Source organism: Podarcis cretensis, assembly GCF_951804945.1.
Source record: "Podarcis cretensis genome assembly, chromosome: 2".
In the NCBI taxonomy this organism is placed as follows: Eukaryota; Metazoa; Chordata; class Lepidosauria; order Squamata; family Lacertidae; genus Podarcis; species Podarcis cretensis.
In genome coordinates this window covers 78,469,283-78,495,364 of record NC_137171.1, presented here as the reverse complement: position 1 = coordinate 78,495,364, position 26,082 = coordinate 78,469,283, and the positions used below count along the sequence as shown (strand labels likewise).

Here is a 26,082-nt window from a genome sequence, read left to right as displayed (position 1 = left end):
GAGTGGCTGGGGAAACCCAGCCAGATAGGCGGGGTATAAATAATAAATTATTATTATTATTATTATTATTATTATTATTATTATTATACAAAGGCATTCATTGCCTTTAAAATTAAGTGGCTGTTTCTACCCTCAGTCTGTTTAGGGTTTCCAGCTTGCAGCCCAAAGAACCTTCCTTTAGTTTAATGTCCTGCCCCCACCCCAAAGGATGGTGGTTACAGTTTCTTCCACCCTGCTCATCATTCAATCCACTTACACATCCTCCCTGTGTTAGGAAAACAGGAGATTACAGAGGAACAACTTTATCTGTCAACAATGAGTCAGGTCCCTTTTAAATATGCTTGGATTTAATGCCCCCCCCCAACACTTAGTTCTTTTGGATCACTTTTGTGGGGGGGAAATGACAAACAAATTTAAATAATAATAATAATAATAATAATAATAATAATAATAATAATAATATTTTAGTATGTCTTTAGATGCTTTCTTAATGAAGTTATTCAGCTTTTACAAGGCTAGCTCAACAGAGACACTGCTTAGCTTGTATTTCATGACTAGTGACTGCTGGAAGATGGGGATTAAGAACTGTTTTCCCTGGGGTGGTTCCTTGAAGGACACTGGCTCACCCATATTGCCATCCAAGATGCAGAGCTCCATGGCCAATAATGTATGTACAGTGCCTGGAATCACAGATAGATTGTTCTACTGAAATAAGAGGAAACCAGAGCTTATAATTTCTGTCCCTCCAATACATAGGAGAGATAAAAGAGGCTTAATGAGTCATAAAGCAGCTGCTCATTCTTGGCTGACCACCTACAAGAGGAAGACAAAACCTTAGGCTTCTCCCCCCCCCAAAAAAAATAGAAGTTGTATCAAGACATGGCACCCTGTAGCCTAACAGCATGTTAGAAAGTCAGTACTTCCAGGGGCAACATTGCCGTAATAAAATTAGACCATAGTACAGAGCATCCCCTCTGGTGAGTACAAAGCACTAAAAAGATAACTTCCTCTCTTTTATGGCTGCGGGGATGCAGCAGCCTGCAGAGTCTGGCAGATGTAAAATGGGGACAGGCTTGCAGCATGTGGATGGAGCCTGCCTAACGGTTGCCCTTTGGCCCAGTCTGGTTTGTAGGAGGGCAAAGAGAATTTGCAGTGCTAAGAAGAGTTTTGTGTCCTTAATACTGTACAGGGCTCCTGCTGCACACCAGCTTGAACTGCAACAGCAACAGGCATGTTTTTGAGGGGGGAAGAGCTTACAAGCTGGAACAGCTGTCCACCCTTTAGCTCCCTGTGTTTCAGATGGGATGCTTCCCATCTCCCAACTGCCACCACAGAGCTGCCTAATATTGCCCTGAGGAATGAGAGAGAGAAGACAGAACAGACAGGCCATTATTAATCTCCTAAAAAGTGGCCTGGCCTAGCCATCCCTCCTCTTTCTTTGGCCAACTTTTTATTGGCACCCTAATTTGCCATCACAGGTTTACTCACAAACCATTTTTTGCCTGAGGGAAAGAGTTTTCAAAAGGCCTTTCCCCCCCTGTAGCTTGTCTCCTGCCTTTTTATTATAGCTTTAATATATGAAGTTCTGTGTAAACTGCTTTAGAATGTTCACCTGGAAAACAGGATATAAACAACTTGAATGAATATAATGATCCTCACCCAACTTTGTTGTGTGATGTTACCACTGGAAGCAAGCAAGCAAAACATGTTTCCTTCTAACTCTGTTTCCTTCTCTCCTTCTTCTACATGTGGCAGTATTCAACTAAGTTTTATTCAGAGAAGACCCACTGAAATTAATGAACCTATATGAGTAGACCTACTCTGAATGAAACTTAGCTGAATGCTACCCATGCTTTTTAGAGACTGAAGAAAGGTTCAAAGCTTCCTGTGTACATTCCTGTACAGTGGTACCTCGGGTTAAGAACTTAATTCGTTCTGGAGGTCCATTCTTAACCTGAAACTGTTCTTAACCTGAAACACCAATTTAGCTAATGGGGCCTCCCATTGCCACTGCGCTGCTGCTGCACAGTTTCTGTTCTCATCCTGAAGCAAAGTTCTTAACTCGAGGTAATATTTCTGGGTTAGCGGAGTCTGTAACCTGAAGTGGCTGTAACCCGAGGTACCACTGTATAATATATATTGATTTGGGGCATCTTCCATATATTTTCCATGTTGATAATACATATCCTATTAATAATGATATGGTAAGTGGAGAGTGAAATCTAGCTATCAGCTTGAGCATAAATATCATATTTAATGTGAATTATTTTCCTGATAATTACTAATCAGCTACATTTAATTGCATCAGAGAAGGAACTTTGAATTTGAAATGTGTGTGAACCTTTGATTGCTATTAGTCCCTGCCTGTATCCTAAGGAAGTTTCTAACACTCCACTTTAAATTCTCAGTTTAATTTATATGCAGATGACAGTATAACTTGCAAGGCACTCTGCAGATGTTGCTTGCTGGATGCTATGAACAGTGCTTTAAACACAAGCTGAGCTATCAGGCTGGCAAGTGCTTGCTAAGTGGTCCCAAAGTGCACATACAATCTACCCAGCATTCAGATGTGAATGCATTCATTTTGTGTCAGCAATCCTTTGCAGAATACAACAGAAGAAGAAGAAGAAGAAGAAGAAGAAGAAGAAGAGGAAGAAGAAGAAGAAAACTTCCAGAATTACAATCTGGTGTTGTACAGAGATTTAAATAGGTACATGAGAATTCAGGGAATTTAACTGAAGTTGCTTTGTAAAAAGGGGTAATGCAAGTTAATTATACAAAAGAATTCAGTTTTTTTGACCTGCCAAATGATCCACATGCTGTTAAAGTACATTCTCAGATTGTAAACTGCAGGTTCTTCTGAGAATTAATGGGCCAAATTTTCTTCTATAGTACAGAAATGATAGTTTGTTTCATATACAGTTATTTAGCAAAGAGCTTTAACATTTAATGTTTAGGGATCCTGAAAATACACATTTCCTCTTAATTTCCATCTCTCAAATAGTTTTCCAGCTGTAGTGCTCCTATCTACCACAGAACATACTGCCCTTGGCCAACTAACTCTTCAGCTACCTTATACCCAAGATAGGAATGAATATTTAACATTGACTTCCAAGTGTGGGTGCTTGGGTGAAGATTAAGGGGTTCTCTCTATCCATTACTCCATGGTTCTGAAAACCGAGGAAGATAGTGGGATGAGGATCAAGATGCCTACTGAAGATGAAGCTTTTCATAGATGCCTTGGTGTCAGCAAGATTCTGGGTAATAAGATTGTGTTGCTAGTCAGCTGATTACCTGTGTCTCAACTTAAGTCGAATTTTCCAAATAAAAGAAATAATGTTTTATCTGGAAAATTTGGCTTAAGTTGAGTATGAGGAGAAAATGTACTGAAAAATCTGTTGTGGTGGGTTGCATATTCAAGATTAAAGGATGTGCATGAGTGTAAATTTATACATTTTACATTGCTCTTTAATCACTGAATTCTCTGATTTCTAGCATATAACTGATTGTCTTCAAGTCTACCGAAGTCAATTAACACTTTGAACTGAGTGAGTATCCAATAAGTCGTATTTGCTGAAGAGATACGAAGGAGACCAAAATGTTTTGCTTCTGACAGTGAGGAGACTGTAGCATATCTAGCATTGCTGCTAGCAGTTGCTATTTGGAGAAGTCATGCTATCCTGTCTGCACTGTGATGCTGTGCTCCATTTCTAGCCACTAGAAGAGTTTTGAGAACTGCTTTTGGAGCAGCACTGTCAATGCTGAAATCAAAGTTCAGACTCTGAGGCCTGAAAAAAACTAAACCTTGGAAGAGTGTAGCTCACTTCTCACACTGGCAAAATATGTTCCAGTCTGATCAGGAAGGTTGAGAGCAGAAACTTTCTGTTCATACTTTAAGGGAAAGCTTGCACTAGGAGCCAAACTACATGCTAAATTAACCATCCTTTTTAAAAAAGGCACGATTAAGTTGGCCAGTTTTATTTTGAACAGCACCCTTCAGGGTAAAATAAGAGCCATAGTTTTGGGATGGAAAATGGGTGTGAGCCCCCCAGTCTGGCCTGGGAGTGTGATCCAGATGCATAGCTGACTTCTTTTCCAAATAAAAGTGACCAATTTCAACATGGTTTTTAATAGTTGTGTCTAACATAACATGCAATTGGGCCCTTGTTAACCAGATATAGGAGTGTTTATGATTAGTCAGAGGAGACTAATGCCATTTCAGCAAATATATTTCTGCTCCAGGACAGAGAGTAGAAGTCTTGCCCTTTAAGCTCTTTGCTGAATTACAGAATGAAACTGGTTTGCTCAGTATGGCAGTGTGGCAATATATGCAATGGTGCAAAAGCAGCATGACTTAATTTGGCACAGATGCTTGGAAATAGCGACTGCCTCTGGTTTGGGGTCACCCCCCCCCAGTTTCTCTGAACTATTGAGATCCTTAGAAAACCATATATGTTCACCAATATATTTGCTAGTGCTTGTGTGATGCAGACATTAGATCAGGCTTCCTCAAACTCGGCCCTCCAGATGTTTTGAGACCACAGTTCCCATCATCCCTGACCACTGGTCCTGCTAGGGGGGGATCATGGGAGTTGTGGACCCAAAGCATCTGGAGGGCCGAGGCTGAGGAAGCCTGCAATAGATCATCCTAGGTAGCAAGAGAATGGGAAGCTCCCTTCGCTTATGCAGCCACTCAAATGGAAGGCTGCATTGTCAGCAGGGAAGGTTTCCTCTGGGTCTCAGACTTAAGTTAATCAAACAAATAAACATTTCAAATGCATTGGACACCAGCCTGCTTGTGTACTCAAGGCCTAGCCTCCTGCCACATTTGCTGGAGATCCAGTGCTACAGGAGAGGGCCTTTGCCATATGCTTTGGGGATGTAACATATTACTATCATTCTGGAAATAGGGTTTGGGATATATCTATCTATCTATCTATCATCTATCTATCTATATATATATATATATATATATATGAAAACCATAAAAAGGACACACACACACACACACACACACACACACACACAATATCATGGTCTCATGACCTCTTGACCCTCATAACTAATAAGAGCTATCTAAAAATGGTGACTCCAGATAAATTTGAAAATATTTGGCAGAAGTTTCCTTTGGTGATGTCATCTAGTCCAATGCCCTGCAGTGCAGGAATCCTGCCCACAGCTACCCCTGGGCAGGTTTGAACCACCAACCTACTGGTTAACAGCCAGACACACTGACTCATTGTGCCACATACTCAAATGTTGTTCTCTGACACTTTCTCCAGTTTGCTGCTTTCCCCCCCTTCTAAGTCACACTACACACACTTTCAGCTATAAACTCTGGTTTTGGTCCTTCTCACTAGCTGCAAGTAAAGGGAGGGAGAAGGGAACCCCCCCATTTGCATCTCCCACAGAGCCGATTCCTTTGTTCTCCTTACTCCTTACACTTTGCCAGGAGGCTAACCTGACTTGGTTATCTTTTAACACTTGCTGGCTCCAGAGATTAGATGTATCTAGCACTCTGGTTAACACCCCAAGTCTTAATTAAATCCTAACGCTTACTGGATTTGCGAGTTGAGAGGGGTTTGGCATCTCTGAACTCATAACAATATACTATATGTTATATCCCTTTTCTAGCTGCTAAGGTAAGACCAACAATTTCATAATGATTGTGATTGTTATTTGATACATTGGACTAATACGATCCAATTTGCTGGCGGGGAGTGGTCTGTTCATATGTTTTGTATAATCTTTTATGATGGCTCAAGGCTATGACAATAAATTAAAAACATATGGCAGTCCTGTTATAAACACAGGGGAGGGAGGACGATTTTGTTTGGCCTGAGTGCAAGAAATTGGAGCTGAAAAGCAATTGAATGTGACTGTTACCTTTTCAGCTACCAATTCAAGTTAAACCCAATTTTTTTTTTTCTCCCCTTTTCTTTTGATCCTCAGGCTTCAATCCAAACCTTTGGGTTTAAATGGGATTTCATTTTGAAATGAAAGCAGTTTAAATGGAAACAAGAAATCTCCACCTCCTGCCAAATTGGGAATTTAAAACTGTGTGCTGCTGAAGTGTCTAGCAATCTTGGTAAGTTTCTGGCTTGAAGTGATAAGGACAAACAATCAGTAAGCTTGCTCTGAAGGTAAGAGATAAACCGAAGCAGTGCCTTTCATCTCACTTCAAAAAGTAGGAGCTCAAGATAAGTTTTTATATATTTTGCAAGAGGTCAATAGGTGAAAACTGGCCTTCTTTTGCTTTGCATGCTGATTGAATTTCATTAATATATTGACAAAGCAACACACGTTCCTTTTTTCTCCATTTATTTCAACACTACATCCATTTTTCACAGAGCTTTCAGCTGCCATAATTTCTCCATGAAGCTGCTGTAATAAAAGGGTATTTTAAATAAAACATATATTACTGAATATGGCAGTTCTGAAATGCCTTTCTACAAAATAACCTTGTTGAAATGAATAAGACAATGCTAGAGGTTAGGCTGTATTCTACCATTTGATAGCAGAGCAGTTGCTACAGAAAACACAAGCTCCATAGGCCACTAACTAGAAGGGAAGCTATTACCAGTATGTTTAGAACAATTCTGATTATTTCAGTAAAACTTAAAAATAAAAGCTTTGATGGTGTAGCTAATGCTAGCAAGCAGCTGATACTTTCTGCAATTAACTCTTCACATTTCCCTTCCAAAAAGGAACAGCTGAGGTTGGCGCACCTTACAGATAATTTCAGTGCATTCTCCTTGGGATCATGTCTTGCACTGAATTTTATTTGGAGATTCACAAGTGAGCCCTAAGGTGTTATCATTATTTTCCTTCATATGCAGTAGATTCTGCATTCCTATGGTTGGAATGCTGCACAGCCCTTATGTTGGTTCAAAACCAGTCTATATGATGTTTTCCTACTCTCAATTTTAGTGAAAACAAACAACAGGCAGAGGGCAGAGTTTATTTGTTGTTGGTTCTCTGTACATAATGGAAATACTTGAACGCCACTCCAGATTTTAAATACTGTAAGTCCCACTGATTTCTACAGAAGCATTAAGCATATACCTGTATTTGAATGTCTTACATTGGAATCAATGGATTCAAAAGCAGAGTGGTCCAGCACGTAGTCCAATGGCGACATGCAGCCCTCAAGGCCTATTTTGATGGCTCTCAGCAACATTTGATGCTCCCTGCAGCCCTTGTGCTGGTATGCAAGGTGCTGGGCTTGGGGAAGGAGGCATGGGGGCTCTGATAAGGTCCTAAAGGCCTCCTGTCTCCTTCCTCAAATCTAGTTAGCACTTTCCCAGCTTTGGAAAGGAGATAGGAAGGCTCTAGGACTCTGCCAGATGCTTGCAGCTCCTACTCAAAGCTTAGCCAGCTTTGGGAAGGCAGCATGAAGGGTGTGTGTGTGTGTGTGTGTGTGTGTGTGTGTGTCAGATTCTGCTCTCACTCTGCCTCCCATGCAACAAAGCTGTGTGCAGCCCGTGGGTTCTGTGTACTCTTGCAGCCCATTTGGTATGAAAAGTTGGACTGCCCTGGTTTAAAAGCACTTAACTTCATCTGGATTGTGTTCTCCCAACACCCTTTCTTTCTTTAATATACATGCATTTAGGGTATAACCCTATACATAGTTTCCCTTGGAATAAACCCCATTCTGAACAGATATGTCTAAGATGGTGCTGTTAGAAGACATGGAGAAGAATCTCACTTTAAGTGGTTTAACCTAATTTACACGTCCTGAAGTAATTCACTGCCCTAATTCACATGTAATTTTCCTTAGGATTTTGCATTTCACCGAATTTTGCAATAAAGTTCTTGGCTCAAAAACAGTACAAGAATGTGCAAAAGCTTTCACAATTTCAGGGTAAAATAAATTTAGAGATGTGTATGTTGATATAAAATACACAATGAATATGTTTTTTGGGGATAAAATATGAATTTAAAGATACATTTAAAACAACAACAGCCTAGAGTTTAACATGGCATTAGGAAGGATTTTTCAATTAACACATGCAATTCAGAGACAGGCCACAAAAAAGCAGCAATCCTATACCCACTTTGATGGGAGTATGCCCCACTGAATTAATGAACACTGGGATAGAGAATGGATACTTTTTCTTTGAAGATGACAAGATCTTAAATCAGAGGAATTTTCACTAGACTCTCCAACTCTGCCTCTTTTTGGATTCTTCCACAGTATTTCTGAAGATTACTTGGCCAGCTTTGGTAGAATGGACTTGCATAATATTTTTTCTAATCCCTTTTACCCTTTTTCATCGGTGCCCTTTCCCTACACTCTAGAAATTCACACGGAAAATTACTGAATGCATTTTTCAAAAAGGGATTATTTTGCGCTTTCTCTGGAGGAGGACAGTTGCCTTTGGTTGTTATGGTGCAGTAATTGTGAATGAACTAATTAGCATAATAAATTAGCCTGTGAATAAATGCATCTAATTCCAACTTGGAAATCAGAACTGCAATGGGAAACATATACCCCAGCATATAACTAAATGACCAGTTGCTTTGATTATTCCAGTCCTAATTAAACTTTGCTCTTTATCTTAAAAGTATTACTGCTTTGGTTTGCACCTCCCAATTTTTGGTCTATGCAATGCTTCTCCCCATGCCTCATATTCTCTCTTTGTGGTGCAATACAAATATATAATCTATTAGAAGTAGGGAAGATTGGATGATGGTCATTCCAGGCTTGTGGATTGGGATTAATTAATTAATTGATTGATAATATTTATACACCACCCATCTGACTGGGTTTTGCCAGCCACTCTGGGCAGGTTGCAGCATATATAGAACATAGTAAAATATGTTTCAGTATACTTCCCACCCTAGAATTCTGTGATTCTAGATAGGGATTTTTTGAATATCTTAGCACTGAGCTTACTTGGACAGACCCCCCCCCCCCAATTCTGTCATTTTTTACCTGTTCCTCTAAAAACTCTTCTTGTATATTACATGTATTATACAGATATTATACCCCATGTTTCTCAAAGTAATCAGCACATAAACAGATACCTGCACCAATGCATATAACTGCATAAAATACTCATCTTGATTCTTTTATACATTTTAAATGTATAATAAATGTACACATCTGTTTTGTATATAATCTTGTGTATAATTAGTTCAACATTTTAAAAAAGAGGACTCAGCAATGCATGAGTGGCTTGGTCAAACTTGAGACAAGACGTGGTCAGATGCAGGCCAGGTATAAATCTGTGTAAAATTTCCGAACACAATTCAAAGTGTTGGTGCTGACCTTTAAAGCCCTAAACGGCCTCGGTCCTATATACTTGAAGGAGCGTCTCCACCCCCATTGTTCAGCCCGGACATTAAGTTCCAGCGCCAAGGGCCTTCTGGCAGTTCCCTCATTGCGAGATGTGATGTTACAGGGAACCAGACAGAGGGCCTTCTTGATAATGGCACCCACCCTGTGGAATGCCCTCCCATCAGATGTCAAGGAAATAAGCAGCTATCCTATTTTTAAAAGAAATCTGAAGGCAGCCCTGTTTAGGGAAGTTTTTTATATTTAATGCTGTATTGTTTTTAACACTCGATTGGGAGCCACCCAGAGTGGCTGGGGAAACTCAGCTAGATGGGCGGGGTATAAATAATAAATTATTATAATTATTATATTATTATATTATTATTCCTCCTCCATTACTAAACTTAGGATATAATTTTTTTGCACATTAGCATGGGGGAAAGTCCTTTGTGGTTTGTGCCTTATCATGCAATATTTATTCAAATTTCCAGTATAGTATAATAATATTTCCCCAGTAGTTACACACTGATCCTACTGAAAGATAAGCAGTAATTTGTGATTGATCACACTGTATATCAGTCTAACTTATTGAAATATCAAAAACAAAATCTAGTGAAAAATCAGGTTTTTTAAAAAATAATTTCATAAACTATTAGCAATTAATCATCAGCCAGGAAAGTCACATAGCAATGTTATGTTCACTAAGGATAATTTTTCAGAAATTTCTGAGCTTTGAGAAAACTAAGCTCTCTTTTTAAGCATTCCTAATTTTTATGAACTATTCATGTTTGTGCAGTGAGGGGCAACATGACTGCCTATAATTGCTATTCCAGCTGCAATTAACCATATGTAGATGCTTTCCCATGGAAATGTTTTGTGCTAAGACTTAATTAGGCTCCCTGATTAAATGGCAATTAAGGATACCATTCCTTGCATTCCACCTTAAAGGAACTGTCCAAAATAAAACAAATGGGATGTCATGAAGAAATTAAAGGACATTCTAGCGTTAGCAACATATAAACCATAAGCACAGTGTTTGCTTCTATGTTTATTCCATAAAGACATAAATCAGTATAGGATCATAAGAGAACTTAAAATCTTAAAACCATTTAGTGTCTAATTAATTCTTTTTTTAAAAAATGTAGACCTTCTAAAACAAAGAACCTCTGAACAGCAAAGTAACTGAACACACTTTATTTAAACTCAGACAGAAATCTGAAATGTGGAAGATTCTCAAATTATATGGAACCTTTGAGCGGACCAACCTGCTAAACATTTTGACAAGAGCCTAACTTTTAAATCAAGATGCCGGCGAAAGAGAATTGCAAGGCCATGATGCAAGAGCTGGCTGGGCTTTATACAGGGTCAGAAGAGAGTGATAGCATCCTTGGCATCCATTGCCAAGACGAGGGTGGAGTTCATGGTAATCATCTCTAGAGCTAAGATCTTGCCCCGAGTTATTTAGCTCCTAATTTCTAAGCTATATGGAAAAATATCCAGATTTATGGTAAAAGCATGGGTTGGACTGTAAAATAGCAAGTATGTAGCCCCTGAAAAACACATTTTCATATATATATTTGTAGAAACTTTTTGATGTTTACTTTTAGTGTGTGCTTGTCATGTGTTTGGGTGGGAAATATTGCATTGGGAGTCTATGAGAGGAAGTAGAATTAAGTAGCTCACAGCTGCCTTACATTTCTCCCATCCCAGGGCACCTTGTTTGCCATGTCGCCAATAGATGGGTTTTGAGCATCTCATTTTCCAAGCATCCTGTCCCAGCAGTCAGCCAGTTTCAAGTGTATGTACCTGGTGTTGGCCTCCCAAGACCATTGTGCTTGGAGGTGTTATCAAGCACAGGTTAAAAAAAGGTAAAGAGACCCCTAACCATTAGGTCCAGTCATGACCGACTCTGGGGTTGCGGCACTCATCTCGCTTTATTGGCCGAGGGAGCTGGCGTACAGCTTCCGGGTCATGTGGCCAGCATGACTAAGCCGCTTCTGGTGAATCAGAGCAGCACACGGAAACGCCGTTTACCTTCCCACCGGAGTGGTACCTATTTATCTACTTGTACTTTGACGTGCTTTCGAACTCTTGACAATTAATAGAACCTTGGCTTTTTAAACTGACCTTTGGTAGTACTGTAGTGGGTTTATGGAGTCAGTTGGGCATCATGTCCCTGGAATGAACATCACAATGTAACATTCTGAGGGATATTCTGGTTTTTGTGTTTTTAAAAATGCTTTCACATCCCCAGTTCCCAATAATGCTCCTTGAAACTGTCCCGTTGCTGTGATGCAGTGCTATTCCAGGGGTATTATGGAAAGTAAACATGGAGTATAGCCAGGAAAAGGTATTGCCTTCAACAGTGCCACAATTTCGGTATCACTCCACCCTGTTTAAGTAACCAAGGAGGAAGTACATTGCTGCACAATTGGTAAATCATCCCTACAAACTTTCATCACTGCGATTTTAGGTCCCATTTTGCTAAAGGTTCTCAGGTGAAAACCTGTTGGTTCAGACCTAATATAATTTTGCCTACACACAAGTACTTTATTGCTCTGTTGTTGTTTCATTGTGTTGGTACCATTTTCCAATCTGAGCTTTGACTCGGCTTCCGTATAGTATAATTCAAAGAAATTTCACAAAGTTTGAACCTTGTGACTAGTCCTTTGACCCAGCATTCTTTTGCCCAAAGGTATGTGATGCTTGCAGCATCACAACTGCACAATCCATTGTGTTCCGTCAGCTATGAGGGACTGATGCTGGCCTATACGTCAGGGCATCAGCCGATGTTGAGAACCAAACAAGAAAGGTTGCAATTTGCCCCATGTCTGCCCAAACCTTGAACTACAAATAAATAAATGCTCTCCATTCTGATCCTACAAAACTACCATACACTAAAACTTTGGGGCTTTAAAAGGGGGGGAGGAAATGCTGCCGTGGCTGGTCATGGATTTTGTGATTTTTTCCACTTATAAAAACATTCACTGGAGCTCAATAGCCTGAGGTGGACTAATTTTAGATGTACTTTCTCCCACCAAAGGTAAGCTTCTTTAGCAAGCAGCTTAATCTTCTAAATGTAAAGCCAGAGAAAATTTTGGAACCTCAATCACTGAAGATTTTTAAGAAAGCTGGGTGAGTGTCTTTCATGGTTATGTTGGGAGGTGAAAACGTTAGTTGATAGAGGGGGCAGAGGATTATCTAAGGACATAAGCATTAATAGGTTATTAACCTATCAGAGTTTAAATCTGTTGAATTATGAAAGTGGTTTACTGTTGCTGTTGTTGATATTTTTGTTTTATAAATGTTTTCAGTATTTTTTTAAAAAAATATGAACCTCTTTGTCATCCAGCTTTGGACTTTTGCCCATAACACTTTGGTCCATGAAATGCTAATGTTTATATGATTTTTTTTCTCTGTAGCACAATGCATTTGTGTCTATGTTTTTAAACATAAGACGCCTTTTAGATAAAAAGTGACTAACACATTTAATAAATAAAATGTTTCATGTTTTTAGGTGAATTGTAGCATCTATGCTGTCTATCAAATACCCAGTGGCGTAGCGTGGGAGGTGCAGGGGGGGCCGGCCGCACCGGGCGCAACATGTGGGGGTTAGGGTTGGGGGGGCGCAAATCCATGGGTTAGGGGGCGCAAATTACTTGCCTTGCCCCGGGTGCTGACAACCCACGCTATGCCACTGCAAATACCTTTAGCTTTGCCTTCCCTGTTATGACAGCTAAATAACTTTCATGGTAGATGTTTACAATATATATTATCATTTATTATTTACTAAATTTGTTAGTTTTTTTATCTTGCCCAGGGCAACCCAAAGCAACTTACAAACAAATAAACAGACAAAAAACACAAAAAACACAAACCCCACACACCCCACACCACATAGGTATATTAAAACCAAGAGGAAAGAGAAAATGCATTAAAAACATCCCACCCACTTCTAAAAGGCCCCAGGTAGTTAAAAGGCCAAAGGCCTGGCTACAGAGGAAAGCTTTTGCCTGGAGTCTAAACAAATATAATGATGGTGCCAGGCAAGCCTCCCTGGGTAGAGCATTCCACTGCAGAAGAAGCCTCTTCTTGTGTTGCCACCCCCCAGACCTCTACAAATGACATTTCAGGGTTATGTGAAAGGCCTTCTACAGATGGAACTCGAGGATTTACACATTTCCTTCTATCTTCAGTCTTTAGGCATCTTTGCTCATACACAAAATGGCACAAGAGGCAGGTATCAGAGGGTTTGGAGAAATACCAACATTTGCAGAAATCCAAAAATAAATGGAGGGGAGTCTTCAAAAACAGGGGAATACAAATGTAACTTGCTACGGATGCTGGGAATTGTAGCTCTGTAGAGGGATTTTTGGTGGGAAGGGGGGAGAGTCATGTGCTCTAAGTGTCCATTGAGTGTGCTTTAAATGTATGGTGAGGAACTGCCCATAGTTGTTCTCTATCCTAGTTGCGACTTGCTTTCCCGTTCTCTTCTAGTCTTCTCTGACTTTGCATATGGCTTTCTTCTCTTTAATGCATAGGTGAAGAACTCTCTTTCTCTGGACGGAGCTGCATCCTACAGAGGCGTAATCCAGCAGGAGGTGTGTAGCTGCAGTAGCTAGGGCTGAACTAAAGCTTGTGGTAGGTGGGGTCCGAGCTAAATGTTGGGTCCTTTCTTTCTGGTTCTGCCTGTCTTTCCTCTCTGTTGTGGGAGGGACATATCACTCTTGTCATAGGTCTGAACTGATGACTTGCAGATGGCTTCCCACTTCCTCCCTCCTATGTTCTATCTGTTTTGGCTCTTCTTCATTTGTCTTCTTCCACCCTTCTTTCCCTCCAGGTACTCTGCCAACAGCATGAAATTAGGCCAAAGCCACAGTTGCCCACTGCTGCCTTGGAGCAAATTACCATCTTTTTGGAGCATATTTCTTGTACAGCATAAAAAATCTATCTCTTGCTTGGCTAAGTATCATAGATCACACCCATAGCATACATTTTTCCCCCACAGTCAAGGCGTTCCCCCAAAAATCTTGGGAACATTAGTTTGTTAAGGATACTTAACATCACAGATGTACAATTTCCTTTCTACACTAATGATGGTTTATGCCCAAATTAAGAAAATTTATGTGGCTGTAGTCACACCCATTACAGACACTTGTGCTCTTCCATCAAGTAATTGTCAGAGTTATTAGCATGTGCACAGGGATAGCCCCTTTGCAGCTTTTCTTCTATTTAAAGCCTAATATTCTGAAATTTTGATGTTGTGGGTGTGTAGGAAATTAGAAGAGGAACTACGTGTCTGCCTGAGCTATGGAAAACCTGGTTATTGCGATGAAATTTTGTCTGCAGCTAATGACTGCTGTCATGGGCAGTCAGAGGGAAGTGGCATAAAAGGGACTTCTCCTAAACCTCACCCACCAACCTCCAACCCTTCCACTCAGAAACTTGGATGGTGCACATGTCACACAAATTAAGATGCTGTGGAGCCATTCCAGATCTTTTACGAAAGTTATTTTTTTGCAGTAGATGAATATGTGGTTGTTCAAGTATATTATTCTGGAATACTAACTGAATAATGATGATGCTGTGTGGCACCTTGCCAAACCTTCTCTCCACCATAAATGGATCAGTTTAAGCCACCAGCTGAGTTGTGCTGAACAGGCAATCTTGGAGAGAAAGGGAGAAGCCCAGTGTTTGAGAAGGTACTAGCTGTGCCAGCACAAGTCTGATGAGGGAACAGGAATAGATAGAGAACTCTCAGGATGATCCAGTGGCTGTTGCACCAGTGTAAGTGTCACTGACTTGGGATTTACAGTTAGCAGATAAAAAACCCCGACTGACTCTTATGGAGAAACTGCTGCTTATACTGGGTGTAAGCAAGAAGCAAAGCATGCTTTGTGTTCATTTGGTTTAAATTTTCAGGGTGGGATATCTGATGGGGAGTTCTTGCAGTTAGAAAATTTAGATTAATTCGCTCCTGTGCTCCCAGGTGTGGTATGTTTGCTGTATCCATGTACCCTTTCAACATCAGATGCCATGGGGCTGGAATGATGTGTCTTAACCGTAGGGCTTTGGATCCTAGCAAGGAGTCTATAAGAATAGCACGCTCTTCTTGTATACCAGACTATCGGGATGTGGGACTAGGTCCCCATATCACATCCTCATGGCCTTCCTCGATACCGCAAGGGGCCAATATTTTAACCACTTTTTAACTTAATGGCTTTGTGGTGTACAGAGATGCTCAGTTTCTGTGGGCATGTCTGGAATGGGCATTAAAAGCCATTCTGGGTCCACCACTCTTTTTTTTGGTTGGAGTAGAATGACCTCCTCCAGGACTTAGTGAAGCGGAATTGGTTTTTTATATCCATCCATTGCCTACAACCATATAATTACCTTTCAGATTTCTGTATGAATTGCATTCTTCTTCTGGCTTTCAAACCTGTGATTACCCTAGAGTTACAGCTCACTTTTTAAAGACAAACTGCTATTGGTTTGCTTTTAAAAGAAAAAAGCTTTATTGTAGCTTGAAGACAGTTCCTCTTTGGCTAATAAGAGGTTATTTTCTTTAAATTGCCTGGCCCTGCATACATGTCACTAAGAATAAGCAGACGTAGCTTCCTTTAGCAGTAGGTGCACTGCAGCCAGATAAGTAGTCAAATCCATTTTCACTACAGCAGTAAAGACCCAACGCGTTATGGCACCTGTATATTAACACATTAGCAGCCAATAATATTAAGGGAACATCAGCATGCACAAATTTATTTCAGATGGTAACAAACGTTTCAGCAAAGCTAAATTGTTCTAAGAATTTGAGGAGAGCCTGCTGGATCAGGCTGGTGGCCTATCTAGTCCAACAACATCCTGTTCTAACAGTGGCCAAGCTGATGCTTGTGGGAAACCAGCAAGTAGGGCCTGGGCACAACAGCACCACAGTGACTGCCAACTGCCTATGATTGTGAAGGCAGAGCATAGCCATCATGTATAACAGAGATAGATAGCATTATCCTCCATGAATTTGTCTAATCCTCTTTTAAAGCCATCTAACTTGGTGGCCATCAGTGCATCCTGTGGCAGTGAGTTCCATAGTTCAACTATGTGGTGTGTGAAGAATTGCTTCCTTTTGTCTGTCTTGAATATGTCCACATTCAGCTTCACTAAATGTCCATGAATTCTAGTGTTATGGGGGGGGGGGGGAGGCTTTCTATAATTCCTCTATGCTATGAACTTCTGTCATGTCTCCTCTCACTTTTTCCTCTAACTAAAAAGTCCCAAATGCTGTAACCTTTCCTCATAGGGGAGTTTCCCCATCCCCTTATCCTTTGGCCTGCCTTTGCTGAACCCTTTCCAACTCTACGATAACCTTTTTTTTGAGGTGAGGCAACCAAAACTGTACATAGTATTCCAAATGTGGCTGCATCGCAGATTTGCATAACAACATTATGATATCAGCAGTTTTATTTTCAACCCCTTTGCTAATGATTTCTAGCATGGAATTTTTCTTTTTCACAGCTGCTGCACACAGGGACAACAGCTTCATCAAGCTACCCACTATGACCCCAATATTTCACCCGTGGTCAGTCACAGCTAGTTTAGACCCCATGATTGTAAATGTGTGATTCAGATTATTTTTCCATGACATGCATCACTTTATGTTTCAACTGAATTTGGCATTTTATTGCTCATCCAACTGAATCTGAAGAGGTCCTTTTCAAGCCCTTCACAATATCTGTGTATTTTAATGTCCCTGAGCAAACTTGGCCACTTCACTGCTCATCCCTAACTCTGGAATGTTTATAAGTTAAAAGTTAAAAAAACACAGGCCCCTTATGGGACTCCACGTTCTATACTTCTCCATTCAGAGAACTGTCCAGGGCCATATGAGAATAACTACATTAAGTCCCTTGCTTTCCTCCTTGTAAATAGCTTGACAGTCAGTAGCTCAGGCATAGGCAAACTCGGCCCTCCAGATGTTTTTGGACTACAACCCCCATGATCCCTAGCTAACAGGATCAGTGGTCAGGGATGATGGGAATTGTAGTCTCAAAACATCTGGAGGGCCAAGTTTGCCTATACCTGCAATAGCTTGGCAACCAATGGTTTTAGGACTGAACTACTGAAACTACTCGCCTTGTTTTATGTCCTGCTTTCAGCCATTTATAGTTTACTGCAAAATTTATTTATTCATTTATGTCCTCCTAAGAACAAGTTCCCTAGAGCAAAAATTACAGCAACAATATAAGTCAACAAATTAAAGAAAAACACACAAGTGATCAAAATGCATCCCTAAAAAGCAAGAAGTATGTGTGCAGGACAAAACTAATGTGAGAGAGAGCAGAACAGTAAAACCCACTGTGTTAAAGCAAATTTTAGAATCACTCCATAATTTGGGGAAATTAAAAAGGTGCTTGTCTGATGCTGAACTGACATTGATACAGGAGCCAAGCAAGTGTGAGGCCACTACTGAGAAGCCCCTGTCACTTGTTGCTACCTGTTCCACACCACACAGCTGGGGCATTCATAGAAAGGACTGAGACCTGACACCCTTAGGTGTTGTTTCAGTATTGTTTTAATCACAGTAAATTTTCTGGTCCTTGTTCATTCCCCCAATAAGCAAGACAACACAGGCAATTTTAAGCAATCTGGTCAACTGCAACAACCTCTGTGATGTATACTTGAGCCTAGTCAAGATCCCCATAACAACAGGTCCATGAACACGTGCAAGAAGATTCAGGTTTGCAAGTATGTATGTACAGGCACACATATTTGGTAATAATTGCAAAAAGATGCACATTCTGTCATTTTCACTTTTTCAATAATAATAATAATAATAATAATAGCCCTGCTGCTGGTGGGAGTAGCAGAACTCCTCTTGCCATCCTCCGTTTGGCTTCTGACATTTTCTTTCCCATGAATGCCCTGGATGTAGCAATATTGGAGGCATTTTGGGAGAAAATGGCACCTACCACAAAAAAACTGTGGTGACTGCCCTTCCCCCTTCCAAAAATGCCTTAGGGAAAAAAAGTTATGTATGTGGCATCGTGAAAGAGGAAAATGTAGCTGTCAGCCAGTGGCTGCCAAGAGGAGCTCTAAATCCCAACACAACTGTGCTTTAAGATAAAGGACTGAAACTGCTGTGGCCACCACTAAGCCTCCACCCCAACAAATCTTTCCGTTTACCCTTCTAGTGATAAATTACCAAAATCCCAGCTCTTCTCTTATTCTCCGGTACTTCCCCTTTATAGAGGTCTGTTATTGGTGGACAGACAGGTGAAAAGGAGCCCCCTCACATGCAAAAAGAAGAGGAGAGGTATAGTGCTGTGGTATCATGGCTGGAGGGGAAGATGAGCAGGAGCAGCAAGGAGGTAGTGTTGGGGGTCCTGCTGCCAGTGGGCCTGGTGTTTGGACATGAAACAAGCCCTTTCAACAATGGCAGAAGGTAATGATCCTTAAGAGACCCTGGGCATAAACTAAAATTAATCATGAAGTGCAGGAGATGGCAAAACCAACCATCACAGGATGAGGATATAGGGTTTAAATCAGGCATAGGCAAACTCGGCCCTCCAGATGTTTTGGGTCCACAACTCCCATGACCCCTAGCTAACAGGACCAGTGGTCAGGGATGATGGGAATTGTAGTCCCAAAACATCTGGAGGGCCGAGTTTGCCTATGCCTGGTTTAAATTCAGGAATACCATCTTACAAAGGAGGTGAAAATACAGAACCAGTCAATGTCAACAGCCATTGACAAAAGAGGTAGCCACAAACTGCTTTATCCTCCCTAACTATTTATTTACTTAATTCTTTAGTAGCTTAGTTATCTAAATAGATTTGTGAAGCAGTATTTGCTTGCATGACTGGATCTGATCATCATGGATATAGATAGATAGATAGATAGATAGATAGATAGATAGATAGGAGCGTGATCCAAGGAATGATATAAAACTTAAAAGATGAAATAAACAGTGGACTTCATTATAGAATTATGATAAATGTTTACACCTGGTGCCAAACTGTAGAAATTTTTCAAAAGAAAATCCTCTGGTGAGGAGCAATCATCTCAACAGTAGACTGGATCAAATTTGCTTATCTGTTATAGAAAGAGATGTACTTTTATTGAATAGTCAGTTAAGTATTATTAAAGGAAACAATTTAATAAGATACATTGCTAGCTGAATATGAAATTGTCCAGAATAAAAAAAGAGATTGCTTTTAAGCAATGAAGCAAGAAGTAAACATTCAGTGTTTTGCTAGATAGAGATAAAATTGTTGTCCTGAACTCAGAGACCTTGTCTGAGATGGGACACCTGGTTTAACCTTTGTACAGCAAATTCCGGTACCAGATATTCAAAGTGGACTATTCAGTGATTTATTCTCTAACCAAATTTCAAATACTTAATTCAGTTTGGGAGCAAAAAGGGCTACATCGTCAGATGCGAGTAACACTGTTGGATCTGTGACACTTTCTGATTTAAAATTTTAAACATGTTCCTAGATAGATCAGATCCCTTCCCCAGCAACCTCTTGTATTTCCTAAATTGACACAAGTATATCGTTGTTACATTGACAGTAGATGTTAAACTGACTTAGGTGGTTTTGTGAAAGCACTATCTCTCAGTTCTTACATGTGACTGTCTTAAAGCTAAAAACACTGCTCGGAGGCTCCTTCTGGAAAAAGCAGGATATAAATGTAACAAATAACTAAAGTAGTAAAAAGCTTATGGTTTGATGTAAATGAGGCACTGTGCAGCCAAATAAGCAAAGAGGACTCAGTGTAAACCACATTATACATTTAACTGTATGGGAACTGTAGTTTACCCACCACAGAGCTTTAATTCCCGGCACCCTTAACAAATGACAGTTCTCAGGAATTTGGGGGAGAAAAGTCATGTGCTTTAAAATAGTTTTAAATGTGTGGTGTGGATGTGACACAGCAAGTCCAACCCAGCAGGAGGATAGCAGCATGTGTTAATGTTACTCTACTAGCAACCCCCTGCCTGTTCAGAACTTTTAAGTGGTACAGAAATGGGCATGGAGAAGCCAAATGGGCATGGGATATCCAAAAAGCCAGCTGCCTCATTTACTCCATCCTCTTTACACATTTATATCCCACCTTTCATCCAAAGAGCTCAAAGTGGCATAGATGGCCACTTGGCTTGCACTCTTTATAAAGACTTGAGGAATGAGATTATCACCCCTCTTTTATTGTCCATTCTGGGTCGCCCAACCACTGCCACAGTGTCCTTTCTCTTTGCAGATCAAGATGAGCAGGTGACAGCAAAGGTTGCAAGGTTTTTAGCTGGGCAGCTCAGAATAAGATCCACCATTTGACTATTGATTCAAAACCCTAAAATGTACTTTATATAACTGACTTTTTATTTGTGTTCTTTGTATATTGTACAGTGGTACCTCGGGTTACAGACACGTCAGGTTACATACACTTCAGGTTACAGACTCTGCTAATCCAGAAATAATGCCTCAGGTTAAGAAATTTGCTTCAGGACGAGAACAGAAATTGTGCGGCGGCGGCGTGGCAGCAGCGGGAGGCCCCATTAGCTAAAGTGGTGCTTCAGGTTAAGAACAGTTTCAGGTTAAGAACGGACCTCCGGAACGAATCAAGTATATAACCAGAGGTACCACTGTATTTTTGTTTCATTGCTATGGCTGATGCAAATAAAGATTCATTCATTCATTGGCATAGATAGCTCTCCTCCCCATTTCATCCTCACAACAGGACTGTGAGGTAGGTTAGGCTGAGAGTGAGTGACTGGCCACCAAGTGAGCTTCATGGATGAGTGGGGCTTTGCACCATGGTCTCCCAGGGCTTGCCCAACACTCAAGTCACCCCACCACACAGGCTGTATGTTACAGCTACTGTTTATACAGAACAATGCTTTGACCGCCCTTTTATCATGTTTAACCCCCACTTATTTATTCGTCTTTTTTGTTTTAAATTTGATGTATTTCTGTTTTAATTATTTTAATTGTATTGTTGTTGTGAGCCGCCTTGGGCATCATTCACAGGAGGGTGGGATATAATTAATAAATGCATTATAATAATCAATATTATAGAATTACAACTATGCACACTTAAAGGCCTTAGGTACCAGTTAGCGAATTTACTTCTCTTGCTGAGCACTTAGTTGCTGTATCTTGCCTATTAAGCCCGGGAGATTATTTTATCAGCTTGATTATATTTCATCGATAAGCAACCATGTGCAAAAATCCCTAATTGCGGAATAACGAGGAAATATAGGATATTGTCTGTAAAACAGTGTTTGCATAAATAAGCACCTAAGGACTAATAGAAGAAAAGACTGATTACCTACTACATACAGACTCCCATAGGGGACTCAGCTGGTTATATAATTATCAGCAAAGTTTTAAGCTGCAGAGAACAATATGGGTTGTGTGAATACATACAGTAACCAATTCTGTAATTCTGTTACAATGTGTATTATTTCCAGAAATGACAATCTGTATACAAAGAAACATTACGTACAGTAACAATCACTTTGTTTCTCTTAACCAACCGATTTAAAATAAAAATAAAAATGCAAAGATAACAGAGTAGAGTGTAGAAACTGGTGGGATCCATTTTCTGGATCCATGTCAGGGGGGAGAGACTACTGTTGCTACAAAAAAAGGTAGCAGGTTGGCATAAACCTTTAAACCTCCTACAGCTTTAAAGGTGCCTAGCACAAACTGCTCTGTGCCTATCTGACATTCGGCCAGCTTCATCTCTTCAGGATTTTTTTGCAAATTTCATGCACTTCTGTTGGGGAAGAAAAGTAACCATTATGGGTACATTGTGACTTCCTTGTTTAAATTAATGAGAAATGCAAATGAAGCTTTTCCTTTTAAAAATAAATATAAAAGTGGCCCCAGGAATTGGGAACAAAATAAAGCAAGATATGCCACCGAAGTACCAAGATAAAGAACCTACCTAAATGAAGAAACAAATATGAATATGAAGAGTTTGTTTTGGGGGTTTTTTTGGCACTGCTCTACCTGCACTCAGGGCTCAGTTTCTTGGTCTGGTTCTAGAATGGGGTGGAATCCTGGGAATGTCAGAGTGCAATGGAAACAGGCATTTTAGGGGCATGACACAGAGAGAATGATTTATTAGGAACTGGTTATTATTTAAAGACATTAGCTGGTAGAACTTTGAGATGTTTTTAAAAACATGTCTGTCTTGTTCATTCTGAAGTCAAAGCATTATATGCATAAAAAACTTCCAAGTGATTGATACACACACACACAGTGGTACATCGGTTTAAGAACCGTCTGGTTTAAGAACGATTTGGTTTACAAACTCCGCAAAACCGGAAATAGTGTCCTGGTTTGAGAACTTTACCTTGGTCTAAGAACGGAATCCGATTGGTGGATGGGCACCGGCGGCGGGAGGACTCATTAGGGAAAAGGCACCTCGGTTTAAGAATGGTTTGGGTTTAAGATTGGACTTCCAGAACGGATTAAGTTCATAAACTGAGGTACCAGTGTAAGTCCTAAATTGTTCAGAGCAACCTTTGGCTGCAGTCTATTGGTGCTATTAGACAAATAGGAGAAAATGAACTTTCCATATAAGATAGGAGTGGTGATGGTGAGTCGTTTGACGATCTTGCATGTTCTTCACAGGATCACACTCTCCCAGAAGGCACAGGTTTGCACAGGCTGCCAAGACCATATAACACTGGTCCTGAAAGACCTACATTGGCTCCCAGTACGTTTCACAGCATAAATCAAAGTGTTTGTGCTGACCTTTAAAGCCCTAAATTGCCTTGGCCCAGTATACCTGAAGGAGCGTCTCCACCCCCATCGTTCAGCTCGGACACTGAGATCCAGCACCGAGGGCCTTCTGGTGGTTCCCTTACTGCGAGAAGCCAAGTTACAGGGAACCAGGCAGAGGGCCTTCTCAGTAGTGGCGCCCACCTTGTGGAATGCCCTCCCATCAGATGTCAAGGAAATAAACAACTATCTGACTTTTAGAAGACATCTGAAGGCAGCCCTGTTTAGGGAAGTTTTTAATGTTTGATATTTTATCACTTTTTAAATATTCTGCTGGGAGCCGCCCAGAGTGGTTGGCAAAACCCAGACAGATGGGTGGGGTATAAATTATTATTAGAATATTATTATTAACCTGAGGGTGCTCCTGGCTTCAGCCTAGCTTAGCTGTTGTATTCTAAGAACTGTAATGTCTTTAATTAGCAACACCTAGCTCACCAGGACACGGAGTGTATTGTAGGCTGCTCTTGACAAGTCTCCAAAAGTTACAGCTAGGGCAAAATACTAATAAGAGCTCACAGCCCACAAATATGTGACTTTAATAATCACATGTGCTGATTGTTACCTACAAAGCCTTACACCAACCTGAAGAACAGTGTATCTTTTAGATACACACCTCAGATCCCATTTTAGATAATCAAGGAGGTGCGGCTTTGAATTTCATGTTTCCATGATGTAAGCTTGATGGAGCACAGGGAAAAGACTTTTCCATCAGGGCTTCAATCCTCTGGAACTTTTTTGCAGTTGAGGCTTGACTCTCTGCCCTTATAAGGCATGTGAACATTTTAAGCTGAAATTTGGGTTGTGAACTAGCATTTATTTAACAAAATTTGTATGTCCTTTAACTGCAAATAAAACATCTAAGTGGATTAGGAAAAATATAAAAGGTTTAAAAAGCAAAATGAATAAAACCAACTATTAAATGCATGCATTGTATGCTAAAATTACAGATTAAAATACATATCAAACATATATGCCTGGGTAGGCTTGCCTAAACAGCAACAACAAAAAGGTGTTAGCAGATGTGAAAAAGAATACAGTGAAACCTCCTACCTAATGTCAATGGGCAGGGAGTTCCAGAGTGTAGGAGCTGCCCCAGTAAAATACTGGATCCTTACAAATGCAGAATGTGCATTGCATGGCACCTGCAAAAGTGTAAGTTCCATAAAACAAAGTGGTTGAGTGGGCATATATGGGCTAAGGCAATCCTGCAAGTAAACTGGTCCCAATATGCTAAAGGCTTTATGTACTAACCCTAACACCTTGAACTTGGCCAGTGATTAATTGGTAGCCAGTGCAGACCTTTAAACAGCAGTGTTATGTGCTGGCAGGATCTTATCCCTGTCAACAACCTTGCTGAAAATTTCTGCACCAACTGCAGTTTCCAGACAATCTTGGAAGTCACTAGTACCCACACTGTTGTGCTTATGGTCTCCTATCAGTGATAAATTTGGATCCTGAAGCACCCCCAAACCACATCCTGTCCAGAACTTCATCCTGTCCAATTTCTCAGAAATGGGAACTACTCACCCACAACCCCTCTGACTTCCTTGGATTCAAGCTCAGCCTATTTTCCCTCATCCCTCCCACCTCTTCATTCTGACAACAGTCCAGGGTTTGGAGGCCCTCACCTGATGCAGATGCTATGCAGTAATAGAGCTGAGTGCTGTAATACCTTTGGTGCTTTGCCTCAAATCGCCTAATGACTGCTCCCAGTGGCTTCTTATAGATATTAAACAGCACTGAGGATACAACAAGTGCATTGAGGCACCCCATAGTATAACTCTCCAAATGCTACTCTCTGAATTTGGCCATGTAGATAGGACTGAAGCTGCATTAGCACAGGGCCCCCAATTTCCATCCTATAGAGCAGGAGGATACCATGGTCAAAAGCAGCTGAGAGATAAGAAGCAGGAGCAAGGTCACACTTGTCCCACTCTCAGTAATGGATACCCATCAGGGCAACCAAGGCCAATAATTGACTTTGGCAGTCATGCCTAGACTCAGATTAAAATGGGTTCAGATAGTCTACGTCATCCAAGAATACCTTCAGCTGGCCCACTATATATTAACATGCTTTTCTACTGAATAGGTTACTTTTCCTGAAATTGTGGTTTACTGTGTTAGGTTTCAATCATTTTGTGACAATTAATTTTGCAAGTACAAATTGAAACCGGCAAAATATTATGGTCCTAGGTTGTGATGACTCCCTCGTTCTCTTTGAATGGAAATGGTGCCCACCTGAGAGGTGCCAGAACTGAGTACCAGTGAGTTCTGGTTGAAAAAAAAGTCCTGGTCAGGGCCAATATGTCAATGTCATCACAACCTGTGGAAAATGGATTTTTGATCTTAGAATGGTAACTCAAGAAATTATATGCCCTACTCCCATGGGATACAGATTGTTTTAGAATTCCAAGGTACCCCATTTTCTAATTATAAACCTTGTTTTTGCTGATTTCCTTAATTTGTCCCTTGCATTTGAACCCTTTGTAGTTTAGCCACATATAAAAATGTTCTGTATGATACTGGTAAACACTTTGTAAAATAAACAAATAAGGGCGTTCAAAATACCTAGACAACAAAAAGTAACAAAAATAAAATTTTTAAGTGCCTATTTTAGATAAGAGGCAGTCTTTTTGGGGTCCCCCTCTATAATCAGCCTAGTTTTTAAATTTATTTTCAGGATGAAAGGCTACAAATTTGAAAAAGAAAATCCCTAAATTTCCTCCCCAGCTCATTTCAGGAAAGAATAAAAGTGAGCTAAGAAGTGTTTATTTTTTCTTCCTCCATTCACAAGATGATGCCTCACTCGTGGGGAGTGGTAGATGAAGAGAAAAGGAAGAGACCGCTCTCTGCAACACACACAGCATGGAGGTTTTCAAAAATAAAATGCCTCCTCTTCTTGAAAAAATGGCACAGAAGGTCAGAAAGTTCTCTCCTTCTCTTTCATATTTTCTCTTTCATGGGAGGTGTATCTCCTTATGGCGGAAGGAGAAAAAGAGTTTCTCCCTGTAAGGTAAA

At 40.4% G+C, this 26,082-nt stretch overlaps 1 protein-coding gene and 2 long non-coding RNA genes across 4 annotated transcripts in view; 2 read left to right on the top strand and 1 right to left on the bottom strand.

Annotated features, from left to right (window-relative positions):
* The window catches only part of SLC6A1 (solute carrier family 6 member 1), an 82,636-nt gene that overhangs the window by 35,813 nt on the left and 20,741 nt on the right, over positions 1–26,082 (bottom strand). The gene's annotated exons all lie outside the window — the stretch shown is intronic.
* Positions 5,235–16,169, top strand: LOC307211094. Its single transcript, XR_013836290.1, has 6 exons — positions 5,235–5,642; positions 5,953–6,088; positions 10,426–10,703; positions 12,324–12,415; positions 13,822–13,921; positions 14,121–16,169. It is a non-coding gene; the product is annotated as an uncharacterized lncRNA (long non-coding RNA).
* On the top strand, positions 23,987–25,974 carry LOC307209553. Its single transcript, XR_013835636.1, has 2 exons — positions 23,987–25,328; positions 25,859–25,974. It is a non-coding gene; the product is annotated as an uncharacterized lncRNA (long non-coding RNA).